Raw genomic sequence first — 19,321 nt, forward strand, 5'->3', positions numbered from 1 at the left:
AAGTCGACCAAAACCAAATAGTCCTTGGTTTTTAGTGCATCCCCCAAACAAATGTTTTATCCCACCTCCCTCTTTTTTTTTTTTTGCCCTCCCAGAACTAAAAACAAAAGCAAGTTAATTGCCTGACTCATGACTCCTGATGTCTCAATTTCTTTTGCTAATAGATCCATAACTCAAGACACATTTTTTTCATGGATGATTTTTAGAAATAATGATACACGTTCATTTCCTCCTCCCCTAAGCCATATCCTTCAAGCTTCTAAGACCCTTCTCTCTCTCCTGAAAATTTGCTCAAGAATTTCTTGTTCCACCCATGCCACAAGTCCTGGCTTTCTTTTTTCCAACTGCACACAATTGATCATAGCTGCAGCTCATTTAGCTCCCACCCCTGAATGTAAAAAAAAAAAAATGAGTTCTGGAAAATTAAAAATAGAATAACAATGAAAAATTAAGAGTCCGACTGACATGTTTGTTCTTCGAAATGTCTCAGCAGAGTTTCCCCGAGCCCTGTGGTGTCCATCACTCATCAGCATCGGGCTTGATGTCCAGCATGGTGTGGAGTTCCTCGGGCGTGTAGCCCAGGAGGTTCTGCAGGTCACACACAAAGCGGTACACATAGCGCTTACTCGCTGTCTCGTGGATGATGTTTTTGTCATAATAGTAGCATAGGCCACAGCTCAGTTTCTCATAATTCATCTTAGGTTTGTTTTTCCTTTTTCCCCATCTCCTGGCCACCTCTTCTGGGTCAGAAAGCTTGAACTCCTAGCCATCTCCTACCCAGCTGATAAAAGACTGACAGGATTTATCAGTGAGTAATTCCAGAAGAAACTGCCATAGCTGGATTGGTCCACTGCCTGTGTAGCCAGCCAGGGCAGCAGCAGGAATGATAGGTTTGCCCTTGTTGAGGTCAGCACGGTCACGCACATAGTCCTTGAAGGTGCCCTTGGGCTTGTGGTTGGGCAGGGCAGCTGGATAGTCCTCTGAGTCGACGCTTTCATAGGAGGGGATGTGCTGCAGGCTACTAAAAGATGACTGGCTGCTCCGGGACTGGGTGAGGCAGTCACAACTGTCGTAGCTCTCCACGCTCTCAAAAGAGTCCTGGGCCCCGAGCTTATCACAACTGATCCTCCCCATGCACATGTTGTCTGGGGTTACAACTTCTTGTTTGATGGTAAAGTAGTCAGTCTGCAAGGTGTCTGTCTGCAGAGGGTCCCAGAGAATGACCGAGGAGTAGTCATTCTCATACGTGAGGGAGAGGAGTTCCTCCCAGCTAATGGGATGGAGTGTCTGGTTGGACTCTGTGATGAAGCTAGGCTCTGAGAACTCAGAGGGAGGAACGCACTGAGCATGCTCCATACCATAACTAATGAAGTAATCTGAGGTATAGCGGGATTCTGGATAGGTAGGGTTGACTCCATTCACTTGATACGGTATCACATTCTCTTTCTGTAGGATCTCAAGATGTTCCCACAAGATACCCCAACGAAGTCTGGGGCCAGCTCGAGAAAGCAGTCTTTTCCTAGTGCGCAGAGGGCTGCCCCATTCACACAGAACTTCTGGAAGTCCACACCTTTCAGGCTGAACTCATTCACAGCCCACATCATCCAGTCCCAAACATGGGTTTCTGTCACTGCCGGGGGTCTTTTGGAATTCCCAGTCTTTGTTGTTCTTTAGAGAAACCACTGAAAGTAGCTTTCAATGCTTGAGACATCATTTCTTTGCTGCTTGGAGTTAATAGTGGTACATCAGCACATTCCATATCTGGGCCACAGTGTTCCAGACCTATGGTAACTTCCTGAGTTGCTATCTCATCCCAGAAGGGGTAGTAAGCTCTTTGCTGGTGATAATTGGACTGGAAACCACAGGCTGGCCATTTGAGGATCTTCATAGGAGTTGATAGGCCCCTGCCTCACCACAGCAGGCCACACTGCTGAATAAGGGGCAGGGCCACTGGCTCCAGAATCCACAAAGTAGCTCATCCTCACCTTCAGCACTACTTTGCCAGAGAGACTGGGTGAGGGAAAGGTCCTGAATGAGGTACCCTCAATGTCTGTGGTCTCTTTCCAACTACCCATATGTCTTCTTTAGAGAAATTTTGTTCATGTCTTTTGCTTGTTTTCTTTTTTCTGTTTAGAGAGAGAGGGAGGGGTAGAGGGAGAGAGAGAAAGATAATCTTAAGCAGGCTCCATGCCTAGTGTAGAGCCTTGATGTGGGACTTGATCTAATGACCCTGAGATTATGACCTAAACTGAAATCAAGAGACAGATGCTAAAATGACTGAGCCACCCAGGCACTGTAATATTCTGCCCATTTTTTTAGTTGGATTATTTTTTGGGTGTGGAGTTGTATTAGTTCTTTATATATTTTGGAGGCTAACCCTTTATGTGCATGTTATTTGGAAATATCTTCTCCCACTGGGTAGGTTGTCTTTCAGTTTTGTTTGCTATTTCTTTTGTGTGCATAAGCTTTTATTTTGATTTAGTCTCAATAGTTTATTTTTGCTCTTATTTCCCTTTCCTTGGTAGACATATCTAGAGAAATGTTGCTATGCCCAGTGTCAAAGAAATTACTGCCTGTGCTCTCTTCTAGTATTTTTATGGCTTCAACTCTCACATTTAGGTATTTTATCCTTTCTGTTTTATTTTTAATCTTTATTGAGGTACAGTTGAAAAACAGGAATTGCATATATTTAAGGTGTCAACTTGATGTTTTGTGTTTTAGTTTTTATTTATTTATACTTATTTTTAGTTTTTAATATTATTCAATTTTTAAAAAAGGGATAGACATTGAGTACACTGCAAGGGAGCAGTGGGCAGGGCAGCAAACAAGAGACTTGTTTGCAATGAGACAGTGGTGAGGGGCCACAGTTATAGGGTGGAGTGAGGCAGTATGGGGACATATGGAATTTTCCCCTTTTTGGTAATGTTAGGAACTGTCAGAAAGCTTGAACTCCCAGCCATCCTACTTTCCTACATAGAGTTGCATTCCTTATCATTTTTATCAGTCTTAATTACATTTAGCAGAATTTTAACTCTTAGAAACCTTATTCCCCAGTGAAAACTAAGCAGTAACCAATTGTGTGTCTATTCTATTAGAATTCTTTAGATTGGTAAATTTATGAATATATTTCATAACTTTTAGGAACATACAGTTTTTGTAGTACAATTTTTAAATAAGGCACAAAGCATGTTTTCCAACAGACCTAAGTACCTTTAATTTCTCTGCATAAGAAGTCAAAAGCAGATAAAATTTCCACTTGATATTAATCAATGCTTCAGTATTTTATTTTATTTGGAATAGACTTAGATACCCAGTGAATTTGACCCAATTTTTCATTCAACTTAGCAAAACTTCAGTTTCAGTTTGGATAGTTATCCACAGGGTCAGATGGGTCATGAAACCAAGCAAGACACATCCTACAGTTTTTTGGAGGTCGGGATTTTTGGAATAATGCCATGAAGGCTTGCACACATAGACTCCTGACCATTTGGAGGAGTTCCAGTAAAAGAGTTCAAACTGGAAAATAGTATTATAAAAAAGGGTTCCATGGAGGGGCCATACCACCTGATCTTAGAGTTTGTACTGAGGCCAGGAAACATTTCATAAAAATATGACACTTTTCCCCCTCAGGCCTTGGAAGTAAAGTTTGTTCAGTTTTCAAGAATACCACCCAAGGGTGAGTCCAAAAGAATAGAAGGGGGTTGTCCCATAGTGGGAAAAAACAACTGCCAATTCCCAAAGGGGTGTCCCCCCAAAGGGAATGGAGCTCTGACTCGTGGTCACAATTTCAGTCAGGGTGTCCCACTGAACTGAAAAGACTAGACCTTATACACAATGGTTGACTCTATTGGGGCATCCTACCAAGGAGAGAGTGCTGGCAAATGATAATAGTAATCCACACTGAGACATCCCCTGCAACAAGGAAAGCTGGACACTGGTTGGCCAAACTGGGTCAGAAAAAGGAGGGGGAGGACTAACCACTCAGACCATCGGAACATATTTCTCCTATAGATGAAGATGGCTGCTGGATCCTGTGAACAAAGGAAAGGGGAGGCAGTTCCCCAAAAAACCATTTAGAATGGAAACCTCAGAGGACACAGAGTGAGAGAGGAGAAGAAAGGTGTCCTTTACCCCCACAGGCACAGGCAGTCCAAACTGTTTGCCTTCAGACCGCAATAGGGAGCCACTGTGGCCAGAAATCTTCAGTTGTCTTAAGAGTACTAGGGATAGACCACTGATGGGCTGAAAAGAGAAAGGAGAGGGAAGAAAAGATTCCTCTGAAGGGCAAGAGTTCCCCTGGGGCTTTGGATCCTCACCAAGAGTAACCTCAGTCGACATTGTCAGTTCCACAGGAGTACTAGAATCAGTCCACTAAAGGAAAGTCCCAATAAATTCATGGTGAGTCTGAGGAGAGTCCTGGGCCAACAGAAGGTCCCATACAGACCATCAAATATGGGGACAACTCAATTGGGTGGAGGCCAACACAGGGCCAGTGAAAGAATTCACACAAGGAAGAATAAAAGAAAGAGATAGTTTATTGAATACACAGCAACTGAACAGTGGGCAGAACAGCAAAGGAGAGTCTGCCTGCCTAATATGATTCAATGGTGACTTAAAAAATGTGGTAGAGGACTGATGGTATATTAAGGCTCATATCATGACAGTATTGCTTTGTGAATATCTCGTGTCTAAAGATTATGGTTTTCATGTCAATATACACTAGCTGTCTGCATTCTAGGCATTCACCAGATAGCTCAATTGTGTACTCCATATCTTCCACCAAAATCTCAATAGAAATGAGTGAAATGAAGAGAGAGAGCAAGAGTTAGAAAGAGAGGGACATTTATTAACTAGACTCTTTCAATACTATTTTTATATCACGTTAAATGACTCAAAATTGTACCCACAATGTATTATCTGATTGTTCTTGGAAATGCTTTTACTGAATTGTGATTTAATATTGGAGGCTTAGCTTTCATTGAAGATTGAATTTTTAGTCACATGAACAATAATTTTGAATGTATTTTTAATGAAATCATCTTTTCATAAATGTTGATTTTTATTATTTTCATTAAACTTTCCTTATTGCCATTTGGTATAGTAAGGATATTATAGAATAAACTTGGTGCCATTTTAATGAGGCCAATTACTACTTTTCAATATTTTGCTATTTGCAACTGGGCATGAGAAGTAAAATCTTTCATATGGCATTTCCAACTCTAGAAGTGTCATTAATTTGAGCTGGTCAGGGAAATCCTAGGTTTAAAGAATGAGAAGGTTGTTGTGTTAAATTCTTTAATTAAAACAAGGTGAGCAGAGTTTACCTTATAGAGAGAGACTATTATAGGTCTCTCTATAAGAAAAAAAGTGGAAGCTTTGGAATAGATAGATGTGGATATAGTCCTTAGAGTTGGAGGATTTCATTAAATAATGCATGTAAAACATCTATTGAGTGTTAATGTGTGAATGACTATTTCTGAGGAATTTAAATTCCCCATCTTGTTGGGCTACTCCCTTGAACTTATTTAGGATCATTATTCACAAAAAATACAATGTGAATGGCACTCCCTGAAAGTTGTACAGTCTTTGGCCCTTGTTTACATTTTTAAAATTTCTTTTTTTAAAAGATTGTATTCATTTATTCATGAGAGACAGAGAGAGGATGGCAGAGGCAGAGAGAGAAGCAGGCTCCCTGTGGAGAGGGGGGCCTGATGTAGGACTGATCTCAGGACCCAGGGACCATGACCAGAGTTGAAAGCAGACACTTAATTGACTGAGCCTCCTAGGTGCCCCTAAAAATTTTATTTCTTAAGGGACCTTTTTTTTCTAGATAACAAAAGAATAAATTTCAGAATTTATTTAATTCAGAACACACGTCGTGTTCAGAAAAATTCCAATGGCACTATCTTTTGTGAGTAGTCAAGGAGCCAATAAAGGAAATAATGATGAATCCATCCATATATCCATCTACTGAACCATTCATCCATTCATATGTTTAATGTTTAACAGATATTTTTTAAGAGTGGGCTATATGCCAGGCACCATCATAGTCACTCAAATTTGTGTAAGTGGGTGAAATGAAATATGTGTTGGAACTTGAATAAGTAAACATCCTGAGGGATAAAATAACACAATTGTCTTTTTAAAATAAGGGCTCTCTATTATTAGAATCAAACTAGGTAAGAGACCTGGTAATCTTTGTATTTCCCCTTTACTCTAGACATCTGCCCAATATTCCTCCAGTTGTCACCATGAAATATTGGGGATTTTAAAAATGGATTGAAGAGAAAGGAAGTGTTAAATATAAATACTCTCTAATTACTTGCATTTTTTTTGTGATTTCCTCACCTGTGGCTTTCCTTTCCTCCAAGACATATATCATTCTCAAACCATTCTGTCCCCCTACAATTTGAGAGAAAAAGAAAAATTAGATTGAGATTCCTATTAATTTCTTACTGATTAGTATTTCTTGATGAATCAACGTTCTTTACTAACTGATGATACAAAATAATGAAGTTGTTAAGAATGGATTATTTTTCCTCTGCTCTTGTCATAGAATGAAGCTATCATGAGTGTAAGAAAAAAGATAGGAAAAAATCGGTAATGGAAACATTAAAGCTTTTCAGTGGTTTCAGTTATCTTAGAATTTTCACTATTTAAGGGATGGAAGGGACATCAGAGATCATTTAGTTCAACCTTTCATTTTATAGATGAAGAAACAAAATCTAAAAAAAATGAAGTGACTTGCCTTTGGTAGCTCAGATATTTGGCAATAGCCATGGGAACCTAGTTTTTGAGACTCATCCCAGTGTTTTTTTCTGGTGTATGAAGGTTATTCTCAGTTTTCCTTTATTATTTCATTTACCTTTATGACTATAAGGGTGACTGGAACAAATCTTTCTTTTCAAAATCACATTAAATCACATTAAATCAGTATTTCAGTATTTTTTACTTTCTTTTTCTTTTCTACATTTGTATATTTTCCCGTTTTACTGCCTTTTCCCATTCTTACAATACTTGGTTTCTTTTCTTCCTCCTTCATGACTTTAGCTGGTTTTCTTATTTTTTTCTTCCTCATTGGAAATATTTACTGTAACCATACACAAAAACACAAAAATAATTGCATTCATACCTAGCTATGTCAACTTTGTAGTATTAATCTGTCTTTATGCATAAAGTAAGATACTCTTTTCCTTTTGGTAATGGATGTTTTACAGGACTAAAAGGGTATATATCTTGGTCCAGTTTACCCTGTGTATTAAGCTTCTTGGAAAAGAAGTATGTATTGTACTTGTGAGATTATAATAATCTAATATGATATCACGAGCATATCATTGGGATAAATATTCACTTGGATTTTATTTCTGTAGATGACCATTAACCAGCAAGTGAAAATTGGAGATTAAATAAGGAGAAAGTACTTAAAATTGAGTTTTCAAATAAAAATTCTAGGAAATGTATTAAATTAATTCCCTTCCAGCTTTGTTTTTAATCAGAAAAATCTTTGACCTTTTTTCTCTTTATCTCCAAGCATGAGCAAAGTGGTATGAATATGTTTATTTCTGCCTGATTGTGGGAAAACATTTCCCAGATTTCTCCTTAGTGGCTAAACAGTATGTTTTGTAGTCTGTTTTCATTTGGCTTTTAGGGGATTCTGCTCATACTTAAATTTCAAATCATTTGCCTTTAATTTTGAACTGCAGTTAGATATAAACATTTTTTCTTGCCTCTATTTTTCTTCTTGCTTTTTAGGACATAAATTATGAAGGACTGGGTGGTTAGGTTACTATTTTATTCATCTCTACTACTCTGACTGATAGAGTTATTAAATAAAAGCAAACTGTAATTCTTTATTATCTGCCTGCCACATTTTCTGCTATTTGCTCTGGAGAAGAGCTGTATTAAAGATCAAGTGTTATTGAAAACTCCTGGGAATAATTTGTTTGGCCACTCAAGCAATAAAAATTCCTTGGAAAAAGAGGTTTATTATGTATGTGTGGATGGGGAGGGTTATTCATCTTTAAGTATTGAAGTGGGGGGATCGGGCTGGAGAAATTATACAGAAAATATTGCTCCAGCATAGTTGAGAAACAGTGATATTCATAACGAAAAATTGACTACATCCATATAATAAATATAATTAGTGAAACCATTAGCATGGATAAAATATACTTACTTTAGTATTCACAAAGAAGTTTCTAAACTAAGCAGTTAGCTTCATTATGAAGGGAAAAAAAGCAAAACGAGCTATTTACAGCTGAATAGACTTTTCAGTCTCCAAGAAGGTAACTTGTCAGTCCATGGTAGTGGTGGCAGATGAGTGAAATAATTACTTAACATTGGGTAAACAATGTGAGATGTGAAGTATGCTTTCCCCCTCTTTCTCCCACCCTTTTTTCATTGAGAAAGTTTCTTGTTGTTATGGGTCCACTGGGACAGGCAGCAGCGAAATTTGATTAAATGGATGCCTGGGGCCATGACCCTGTCTAAAAGTGCTACAGCTCTCAGCATTAATCAAATAATTTTTTTTCTTACTTAAAAAAATTCTGACCTTGCTGTATATGAGTATTAGTGAGCTTTGGATTTGATTGTGGTGGGGTAGAAGGCTGTGGGAGTCTGTGTGAGCATACTGTTTACAGAAAAAAAAAAAAGGAAGCTGTCTTCAAGTACAATAGAGAACTATAACATTATTTTGGATCATGTTAAGGGATTTTTATTTGATGACAACCTGTCAACAGTCAGTGGGATTTGGAGCTACATTAGAATTCATGAGGACTCATTTATTGCAAACCACAGTCAACGTTGATCTGAGTGTTTAGAATATAGCTATAGCATTGTAGTTGGTGTGAGATTCCTATGTTCAGGAACACTCTTGGGATGGTTTTATTTCGGACTAGTGTTTGAAAGCAGATTGGAAGTGATTTTCGTGGAAAATAGAGAATTATATGTTTTGTCAGAGAACAACTAGAATAGTGGTCATTGGTGACTCAGATAAGAGCAAGAAAAATAGAACATCCCAGAGCAGGCACCTGTCATTGTGTTAAGCAGATCATTTGGTTCAGGTGAGAAACTTCTTATTATTAATCCTTATTTTAAGAAAGAGATACAATGATACAATGAAGTAGCTCCTCCCTCACAAGAATTGATTTAGCAGGGTATACAATTGATTTTGTTTTATTTTTTTAAATTCCAGGTAGTTAACATAGAATGTTATATCAGTTTCAGGTGTACAACAAAATAATTCAATACTTTCATACATCACCCTGTGCTCATCACAAGTGCACTCCTTAATCTCCATCACCTGTTTAACCAGTCCCCTCACCAACTGCACCTCTGATAACCATCAGTTTCTTTTGTACAACCAAGAATGTGCTTTTGGTTTGTCACTCTCTCTCTTTTTTCACTTTGCTTATTTGTTTTGTTTCTTAAATTCCACATATGATTGAAATAATATGGTATTTCTCTCTTGCTGACTTATTTCCTTTAGCATTATACTCACTCACTTCATCCATGTTGTAAATGGCAAGATTCCATTGTTTTTATGGCTAAATAATATTCCACAGTATTTATACATACCACTGAATCCATTGATCAGTTCCAGCTGGTTTTGGGTATAGTCTTTTGGGTCTTCCCTAGGTAGTGTCATGTCATCTGCAAATAGTGAAAGTTTTAGTTCTTCCTTACAAACTTGGATTCCTTTTATTTCTCTTTGTTGTCTTATTGCTGTGGCTGAAACTTCCAGTACCATGTTGAATACAAGTGGTGAAAGTGGACATCTGTTTCTTGTTCCAGACCTCATGGGAAAAGCTCTCAGTTTTTCCCCATTGAGGAGGTTGTTAGATGTGGGTTTTCAAATATGGCTTTTATTATGTTGACATATGTTTTCTCTAAACCCACTTTGCTGAGGACTTTTATCATGAATGGATGTATTTTATCAGATACTTTTTCTGCGTCTATTGAGAGGATCATATGGTTCTTATCCTTTCTTTTATTAATGTGGTATTTTGCATTGATTGATTTGCAAATATTGAACCATACTTACAACCCAGGAATAAGTCCCACTTGATCATGGTGAATAATTCTTATAATGTATTGTTGGATTTGGCTTCCTAGTATTTTGTTGAGAATTTTTGCATCCATGTTTATCAGGTCTATTGTCCTGTAGTTCTCTCTTAATCTGGTTTTGGTATAATGATAATGTTGGCCTCATGAAATGAATTTGCAGATTTTCCTTCCTTCTCTATATTTTGGAATAGCTTAAGAAGAATAAGTATTAACTCTTCTTTAAATGTATGATATTCGTCTGTGAAGCTATCTGGTCCTAGACTTTTTCTGTTGGGAGTTTTTTGATTACTGATTTAACTTCATTGCTGGTGGTCAGTCTGTTAGAATTTTCTCTTTCTTCCTTTTTCAATTTAGTATTTTTTAAAAATTTTCTAGGAATACATCCATTTCTTCCATTCCCAAGTTTCTGATTTGTTGGCATATAGTTTTTCATAATCTTTTATACTTGTTTGTATTTCTGTGGTGTTATTTCTCCTCTCTCATTTGTGATTTTATTTGAGTCCTTTATCCTTTTTTCTTGATAAGTCTGGCTAGAGTTTGATCAATTTTATTGATCTTTTTTCAGAGAATCATCTCCTGGTTTCATTGATCTATTCTATTGTTTTTTTAAGTTACTGTATCATTTATTTCTACTCAGATATTTATTATTTTCTTCCTGCTGCTGGTTTTAGGTTTTGTTTCTCCTTTTCTCACTCCTTTAGGTGTAAGGTTAAGTTGTTTATTTCTTTTTTTTGTTGTTCCTGAGATAGGCCTATATATTGCTATAACCTTACCCTTAGAACAGGTTTTGCTGTATCAGAGAGGTTTGGGGCTATTATGTTTTCAGTTTTATTTATTTCTAGTATTTTTAAAAATTTGTTATCTGGTTTCCTGTTTGAGCCATTCATTGTTTAGCAGCATGTTATTTATTTATGTATTTATTTTTAATAATAAATTTATTTTTTATTGGTGTTCAATTTGCCAAAATACAGAATAAGACCCAGTGCTCATCCCGTCAAGTGCCCCCCTCAGTGCCCGACACCCAGTCACCCCCACCCCCCGCCTTCCTCCCCTTCCACCACCCCTAGTTCGTTTCCCAGAGTTAGGAGTCTTTATGTTCTGTCTCCCTTTCTGATATTTCCTACCCATTTCTTCTCCCTTCCCTTCTATTCCCTTTCACTATTATTTATATTCCCCAAATGAATGAGAACATATAATGTTTGTCCTTCTCCGATTGACTTATTTCACTCAGCATAATACCCTCCAGTTCCATCCACATTGTAGCAAATAGTGGGTATTTGTCATTTCTAATGGCTGAGTAATATTCCATTGTATACATAAACCACATCTTTATGCATTCATCTTTCGATGGACACCGAGGCAGCATGTTATTTAAACTCCGAGTATTTGTGGTACTTTTTCTTATGGTTGATTTCTAGTTTCAGGTATTGTGGTCAGAAAAGATGAATGGGTGCTTTTGGTGTCTTGAATTTGTTGAGGCTGTTAATGTCCTAATATGTTATCTATTCTGGAGAATATTGTGTGCACAATTAAAAGGAATGTATATTCTGTTGTTTTAGGATGGAATGTTCTGAATATATCTAAGTCCATCTTGTCCAGTGTGTCATTTATTGTTTCCTTGTTGATTTTCCTTGTTGTTTTTCTGTTCACTGTTTCCTTGTTGATTTTATGTTCAGATGATCTGTCCATTGATATAAGTAGGGTGTTAAAGCCTCCTACTATTATTGTATAATTGTGGATTAGTTTCTTTATGTATGTTATGAATTGTTTTATGTATCTAGGTGCTTCTATATTGGGTGCATTGTTATTTACAATTACTTTGTCTTCTTGTTGAATTGTTTCCTTTTTTATTATATAGTGTCCTTCTTTGTCTCTTATTACAGTCTTTGCTTTAAAGTCCATTTCATCTGAAGTAAGTATTGCTATTCTGGCTTTCTTTTGACATCCATTGTATGGTAGATATTTCTCCATTCCCTTACTTTCAATCTGGATATGTCTTTACATCTAAAATGAGTCTGTTCTAGAAACCATGTAAGTGGGCCTTATTTTTTTATCCATTGTGTCACCCTATGTCTTTTGATTGGAGCAATTTGTCCATTTACTTTCAAAGAAATTGATAGTATTATTGCCATTTTATTACTTGTTTTGTGGTTGTTTCTGAAGATTTTCTTTGATCCTTTCTTGTCTTTCTCTTTTTCATGTTGTGCTGATTTTTAAGTGACATATTTGGATTTCTTTCTTTTCATTTTTTACATGCTTTCTAATGCTTTCTTTTTTTATCATATGGTTACCATTAGTTTTGTATATAACCTTCACTGCATATAGAAGTCTATATTAAGCTGATGGTCACTTAAGTTTGAACCCATTCTTTTCTCCTACCCTCCCCATGTTTTAGTATATATTTTTATATTTTATATACTTTTTTGGATGAGTTCCTTGACTCTTTTTTGACACAAATGTCTATTTTCACTGTTTCCTTGTTTCCTAATTTTATACTGTCACTTTTTGTCTCATTTTTGTCTTCAAAGTGACCCATTTAATATTTCTTACTAGGCTAGTTTAGTGATCACAAACTCCCTTAGTTTTTCCTTGTCTGGGAAACTCCTTATCTTTCCTTCTATTCTGAATGATAGCCTTGCTGGATAGAGTATTCTTGGATGCAGATTTTTCCCATTCAGCAGTTCGAATGTATCATGTCACTCCCTTATGGCTTGCAACATTTCTGTTGAAAAATTTCCAGCTAGACTAATGGATTTTCCCTTGTAAGCTACTGACTTCTTTTGTCTTGTTGTTTTCAGATTATTTTCTTCATCCCTGTATTTTGCCAATTTAATTAACATATGCCTTGTTTTGGGTCTGCTTTTTAAAAATTTTGATGTGAGTTCTGTGCCTCCTGAATCTTGGTATTTATTTCTTTCGTCAGATTTGGGAAGTTTTCAGCTATTATTTCTTCAAATAATTTGCTTCCTCTTTTTCTCTCTTTTTTCTTCTGGGACTCCTATAATATGAATGCTATTTTATTTCCTGGAGTCAATGAATTACCTAAATTATTCCCATCCTGTGTAATTTTTTTCTCTCCTTTCTTTCTTCCTTTTCTTTCATTTTCCATCTTCCATTATTCTGTCTTCATTCCTTTGCTTCTTCCATCTTGTTGTTCTTTCCATCAAGTGTTTTCCTTTTAAAAAAATGATTTTATTTATTTATTCATGAGAGACAGAGAGAGAGAGAGAGACTCAGAGACATAGGCAGAGGGTAGAGCAGATTCCCTGTGGTGATCCTGATGCAGGACTCCATCCTAGGACCCTGGGAGCCAAAGGCAGATGCTCAACCACTGAGCCACCCAGGTGTCTCAGGTGTTTTTCTCCCTTTGTTTATTGAGCCCTTTATTTTTACTATGTTATTCCTTATTTCTTTGTTAGGAGTCTCTCTCTTGTGTTCTACTACTTACTCAAGTCCAGTGTTTATTATTAATCAGTGATTTAAATTTTCTATCAGGCACATTACTTATATCTTTTTTGCTTTGGTTTCTAATGTGGCCTTGTCTTGTTCTTTCATTTGGGATAAATTTCTCTATCTCTTCTTTTTTTTCTGCCTTTCTGTGTCTGTTTCTGTGTTAAGAAAGTCAGATGTGTCTTCTGCTTTTGAAAGTAGTGATTTTATGAAGAGGAGGTCCTGGAGTGCCCTGGGACTTAGTGTCCCCTGTTCACCAGAACCTAGCAATTCAGGAGATTATCCTATATGTGTTGCTTATGCCCTGGTGTTGTGTCTGATGCACTTTTCCTTTCAGTGCATTCATCAGCAGTTAGTCTCTGCCTGTTGGCTGTGCTTCCTTTTTGTGGTGTCAATGAGACCCAGGCAAGTCAATTCTGAGGTCTGTCTTCTGTGCAATTTGAGAGTTGTGTGGCAGTCTTAGCAAAATTATTGTTGGGCTTCCAGTGATATGCTGGATCCCCTAATCACTGTAGCAGCTGGGGTTTATGGCAGGGTGGCCAGGGTAATGAGGCTGGGTGTGGCATGTGACAATGGCTGGGTGTGACTGGGCCCCATGTGTGATGGTGGCTGGGGGCATGCAGCTGGGTGTGGTGTGTTGTGGCAGCTGTGCACCTGGTTGCTGGGTAGGACAGTCACACATCTTTAACAAAATGTACCCTGAGCTGTGGACAAGAGTACAAGTGTCTGTGCAGCCCTTACTCCTTTAGGTGGCTCTGTGTTTATGTTGGGGGACAAGGGAGGTAAATGGTGCCTGCGAGCTTCCTCATTTTCAGAAAAGTCCCTCAAAATGCTCTAAAATCATTATGAAGGAAGATATCTGTCTCTGGTTTGCCCTTGGCATTGTGTAAACTGCTGTTTTTAAGTACCTCTCCACACAGGCCACCATCTCTTAAAGGCAGCCTTCCAGCTATCACTCTCTCTCCTCATTGGCTCTGCTGGCTCATCTAGTGCTTAGTTAGCTGACTATTAAAGCTCCAGTCTTCAAGCCCCAGTGGTTTTACAAACTCATGGAATTTAATCCTTCTGGTTTTTAAAGCCAAACATTATGGGGATTATTCTTCTCCATGTGGGATATCTAGTGTGGAGGTTCTCTGCCCTTGCCACACACCAGCTCCTTCCCTTCTGTGGGCAGCCTCTCCACTTTTCTGACTTTCTTTACCTTTAAAATGAAGTTTCTTCTTTATATTTATTTGTGAATTTTTTTTTTCTGCCAGTCTTCAAATCGCTTTCTGGTTTATTGACTTGGATGTAGATAATATCTATTTTAAACGTTCCATGAGGTGAGCTAAGGGTCCTCCTACGCTGCCATATTCTCAAAGTCCTGGAAGATGGAGTATACAACTGATTTTAGATCATCAAACTCTTTTTGTTCCAAATAGGAATTCTTTAGTGGAATGTGGACTTGTTTACATTAAAAATCTTGACTGACTAGAAAGATCAGGTAAGGAGGTTCCAGTTAATTGAAGTTAATCACATATTTGTGTCGTCAATCCTTGAAAATCTTTGTGATAATATTGGTCTATTTTTTTGCCTGCCTTACCTAGCATAGTCTAGTTAACATAAATGCAACTTTATTTGGGTCACTGAATTATTGGGGCCTCAGAAACATCATTGTACTCAGCAATTTTTTTTATTATTTATTTACTCATGAGACACACACACACACACAGAGGCAGAGACACAGGCAGAGGGAGAAGCAGGCTCCTTGCAGGGAGCCAGATGTGGAACTTGATCCCCAGACCCCAGAATCACACCCTGAGCTGAAGGCAGATACTCAACCACTGAGCCATCCAGGCATCCCATACTATAAGAAATAAAACACTAACTTGCTGTGGCCAAATTAAAAAAAAACTGTTGTCTGTGTTCTCCTCTAGGATTTTGATGGATTCTTGCCTCACATTTAGATCTTTCAATGATTATGAATTTATCTTTGTGTATGGTGTAAGAGAATGGTTCAGTTTCATTCTTTCTGCATGTGGTTGTCCAATTTTCCCAACACCATTTATGGAAGAGACTGTCCTTTCTCCAGTGGATAGTCTTTCCTGCTTTGTCGAATATTAGTTGACCATATTGTTGAGGGTCCACATTTGGGTTTTCTATTCTGTTTCATTGAAATATGTGTCTGTTTTTGTGCCAGTACCATCCTGTCTGGATGATCACAATTTTGTAATACAGCTTGAAATCCGGTATTGTGATGTCCCCAGAATTGGTTTTCTTTTTCAGTATTCCTCTGGCTATCTGGGGTCTTTTCTAATTCCGTTAAAATCTTAAGATGACTTGTTCCAACTCTGTGAAGAAAGTCGGTGGTATTTTGATAAGGACTGCATTGAACGTGTAGCATAGATATTTTCACAATATTTATTCTGCCAATCCATGAGCATGGGATGTTTTTTCATCTCTTTACGTCTTCCTCTTTCAGAAGTGTTCTGTACTTTTTAGGGTATAGATCCTTTACCTCTTTTGTTAAGTTTATTCCAAGGTATCTTATGCTTTTGGGTGCAATTGTGAATGGGATTGATTCCTTAATTTCTCTTTATTCAGTCTCATTGTTAGTGTATAGAAATGACACTGATTTCTTTGCATTGATATTGTGTCCTGCCACGTTGCTGAATTGCTGTATGAGTTCTAGCAATCTTTGGGTGGAGTCTTTTGGATTTTCTATATAAAGTGTCATGTCATCTGTGAAGATGGATGAAAAGATTCTGCACAGCAAAAGAAATAGTCAACAAAACTAAAAGACAGACTACAAAATGGGAGAAGATATTTGCAAATGACCTATCAGATAAAGGGCTAGTATCCAAGATCTATAAAGAACTTATTAAACTCAACACCCAAGAAACAAACAATCCAATCATGAAATGGACAAAACACGTGAACAGAAATTTCACCAAAGAAGACATAGATATGGCCAACAAGCGTATGAGAAAATGCTCCACATCACTTGCCTTCAGGAAAATACAAATCAAAACCAGAATGAGATACCACCTCACACCAGTGAGAATGGGGAAAATTAACAAGACAGGAAACAACAAATGTTGGAGAGGATGTAGAGAAAGGGGAACCCTCTTGCACTGTTGGTGGGAATGCGAATTGGTACAGCCACTCTGGAAAACTGTGTGGAGGTTTCTCAGAGAGTTAAAAATAGAGCTGCCCTACGACCCAGCAATTGCACTGCTGGGGATTTACCCCAAAGATACAGAGGCAGTGAAACGCCGGGACACCAGCACCCTGATGTTTATAGCAACAATGTCCACAATAGCCAAACTGTGGAAGGAGCCTCGGTGTCCATCGAAAGATGAATGGATAAAGAAGATGTGGACTATGTATACAATGGAATATTACTCAGCCATTAGAAACGACAAATACCCACCATTTGCTTCGACATGGATGGAACTGGAGGGTTTTATGCTGAGTCAATCGTCAATCGTAGAAGAATCGTAAGTAGAATCGTAATCGTAATCGTAAGAAGAATCGTAATCGTAGAAGAATCGTAGAAGAATCGTAAGTCAATCGTAGAAGGACAAACATTATATGGTCTCATTCATTTGGGGAATATAAAAAATAGTGAAAGGGAATAAAGGGGAAAGGAGAAAAAAATGAGTGGGAAATATCAGAAAGGGAGGCAGAACATGAGTCACTCCTAACTCTGAGAAACGAACTAGGGGTGGTGGAAAGGGAGGTGGTGGGGGGTGGGGGTGACTGGGTGATGGGCACTAAGGGGGGCACTTGATGGGATGAGCACTGGGTGTTATTCTATATGTTGGGTTCATTCTATATGAATAAATAAATAAATAAATAAATAAATAAATAAATAAATAGTACTTTTCTTTGACCATCTGCTAAATATGATTGGTATAATTACTAAAGACTCACAATAATCTTTCAAAGAAATATAAATGAACCCATTGCAGTTGAAATATCAACATTTTGGATTTAAACACCCAGACAGGTTTCATTCTATAAATCAAACACTTTGAATATTGCATGCTTCCCATCATCCCCCACCAGTTTATGTACAGGGAAAAGCTCCTTAATACTTACAATTTAAGCTTTCTGTTTAAGATCTTATTCCCCCCCTTAACTTTTGCTTCCAAATACAAGGAATTGATACTTTAGCCATTTGAAGTCTAATTTTTATAAATACAGTTTCTGAACATACATTCAGCAAGGCACTTCAGGTAGATACACTCATAAGACCATCCATTATAATGAATGCAGATATATTTCCAAAGAGAATCATGCTCATGGCATCTAATGTAGAAGCACTGTTTACATGTCAGAGGGTGATAATCTGTCTTTTTCTATCTCATGTATAGATGATCTGGGAGTAAACCTACTCAGACATTTATCATCTTGGAATGTTGATAAAATTAACATGCTTTGCCATTAAGCTTGTGAGTAATGCTATTTCTTATTTTTTTCTTTACTTAGCATGATAGATCCACACTGTGATATTGACTCAGGATGTTAGGTTTTTAACCTTGAGTATTAGAAGTGCATTTGTTGGGTAATAAGCATGAGACATCAAACAGTGGTATGAATGGTATCACTGGAGTTTAATTCAGATATAAAATATATGCAATCTCAGTTTGAACTCTTCTTTAGGGTTCTCATTAGACTTAAACAGTCCAATGATTTTTCATTGCTTAAAATGTTCCTTTGAAAACCATTGTTTATAAAACCCTCTACCCTTTGTTTTCAGTGTACCTTGGAACTACCAGTAGAATTACAGTTTTACAAGAGTAAAAAAGGATATTTCATTTTTATGCCACTTCTATACTCATATAAGTACGTTTAATTTTTTTATAAAATCATTTGTGCATAATGGCTGCAAAATTCATATTTGCAAAAAAAAAAAAAAATTCATATTTGCTAATTTTGTTATGAGGGGAATTATAGCATATTTTAGATTTTTTAGGTGGAAGTAACATTTTCTTAATAAGGTGAGCGTTACTTATATTAGCTCTTGTGAATCTGAGAATTTAGACTTTTCCAAAAAAGCATTCCTATCTTTAACATTTTATTATTATAAACACAGCTCTATTCTATTCAGCTTTGAATTCTGCTCCCTGTTAATTTTTAAAATGAAAAAGAACAAGTTGACTTTTCAAGATATTTGGTTAAATATTCTTACACATCAAATTAATCTCATTCAGGTTAAGGTGTTATATTTGAGTGGGAAGCTGCTTTTTTTTTACAGTAATCTTTGTTTTTATCTGTGAATCTTTTTATTATGATTCTTTTGTATCTCATACTGCACAATCATTTTAATAAATGTAACCAAGAGCTAATGAACCATGGAAGCTCAGCTGAATGGTGGTCCTCTGAGTTGATTTTTCTCAGTGCCTTTTCTTAGTTATATTAAATTGTATTTATTATGTTTGATAAATCTGTATTTATGAAACCTCTGAATTTATCATTTTTATGTACAAACAGTATTACACATCATTTGGTACTTGGTTCTGTGTTTTATTTTTAAGAAGTAATTTTTTAAAAAGTGCTTCCTTTTAGAGCTTTAAACTGTCTGGGCACTCAATATTTTACACATGGGAAGCAACCTGAGTTCTCTATAAGAAAGCATATAGGTAAGTGCTTCTCTTGTAGAAGCCAGTTTAACTTATAGGATCAGGCCCAAAAAGAAATGTTCTTATTTTTTAGTGAAAATTTATTATGTGACATTCTTCATTTATTTAAATAAATTCCAACAGAACAATACCATTTTAACCAAGCTTTTTCATGGCTTTTCCAAGCATAGCCTTAAAGT

The 19,321-nt window shown here is 36.9% G+C and overlaps 1 protein-coding gene and 1 pseudogene across 1 annotated transcript in view; one reads left to right on the plus strand and one right to left on the minus strand.

The window, feature by feature from the left end:
• The window catches only part of DACH2 (dachshund family transcription factor 2), a 688,250-nt gene that overhangs the window by 133,920 nt on the left and 535,009 nt on the right, over positions 1-19,321 (plus strand). The window lies entirely within an intron of this gene.
• Positions 520-1,979, minus strand: LOC121483589 (annotated as a pseudogene).

This window comes from Vulpes lagopus, chromosome X (genome assembly GCF_018345385.1).
Source record: "Vulpes lagopus strain Blue_001 chromosome X, ASM1834538v1, whole genome shotgun sequence".
Lineage (NCBI taxonomy): Eukaryota > Metazoa > Chordata > Mammalia > Carnivora > Canidae > Vulpes > Vulpes lagopus.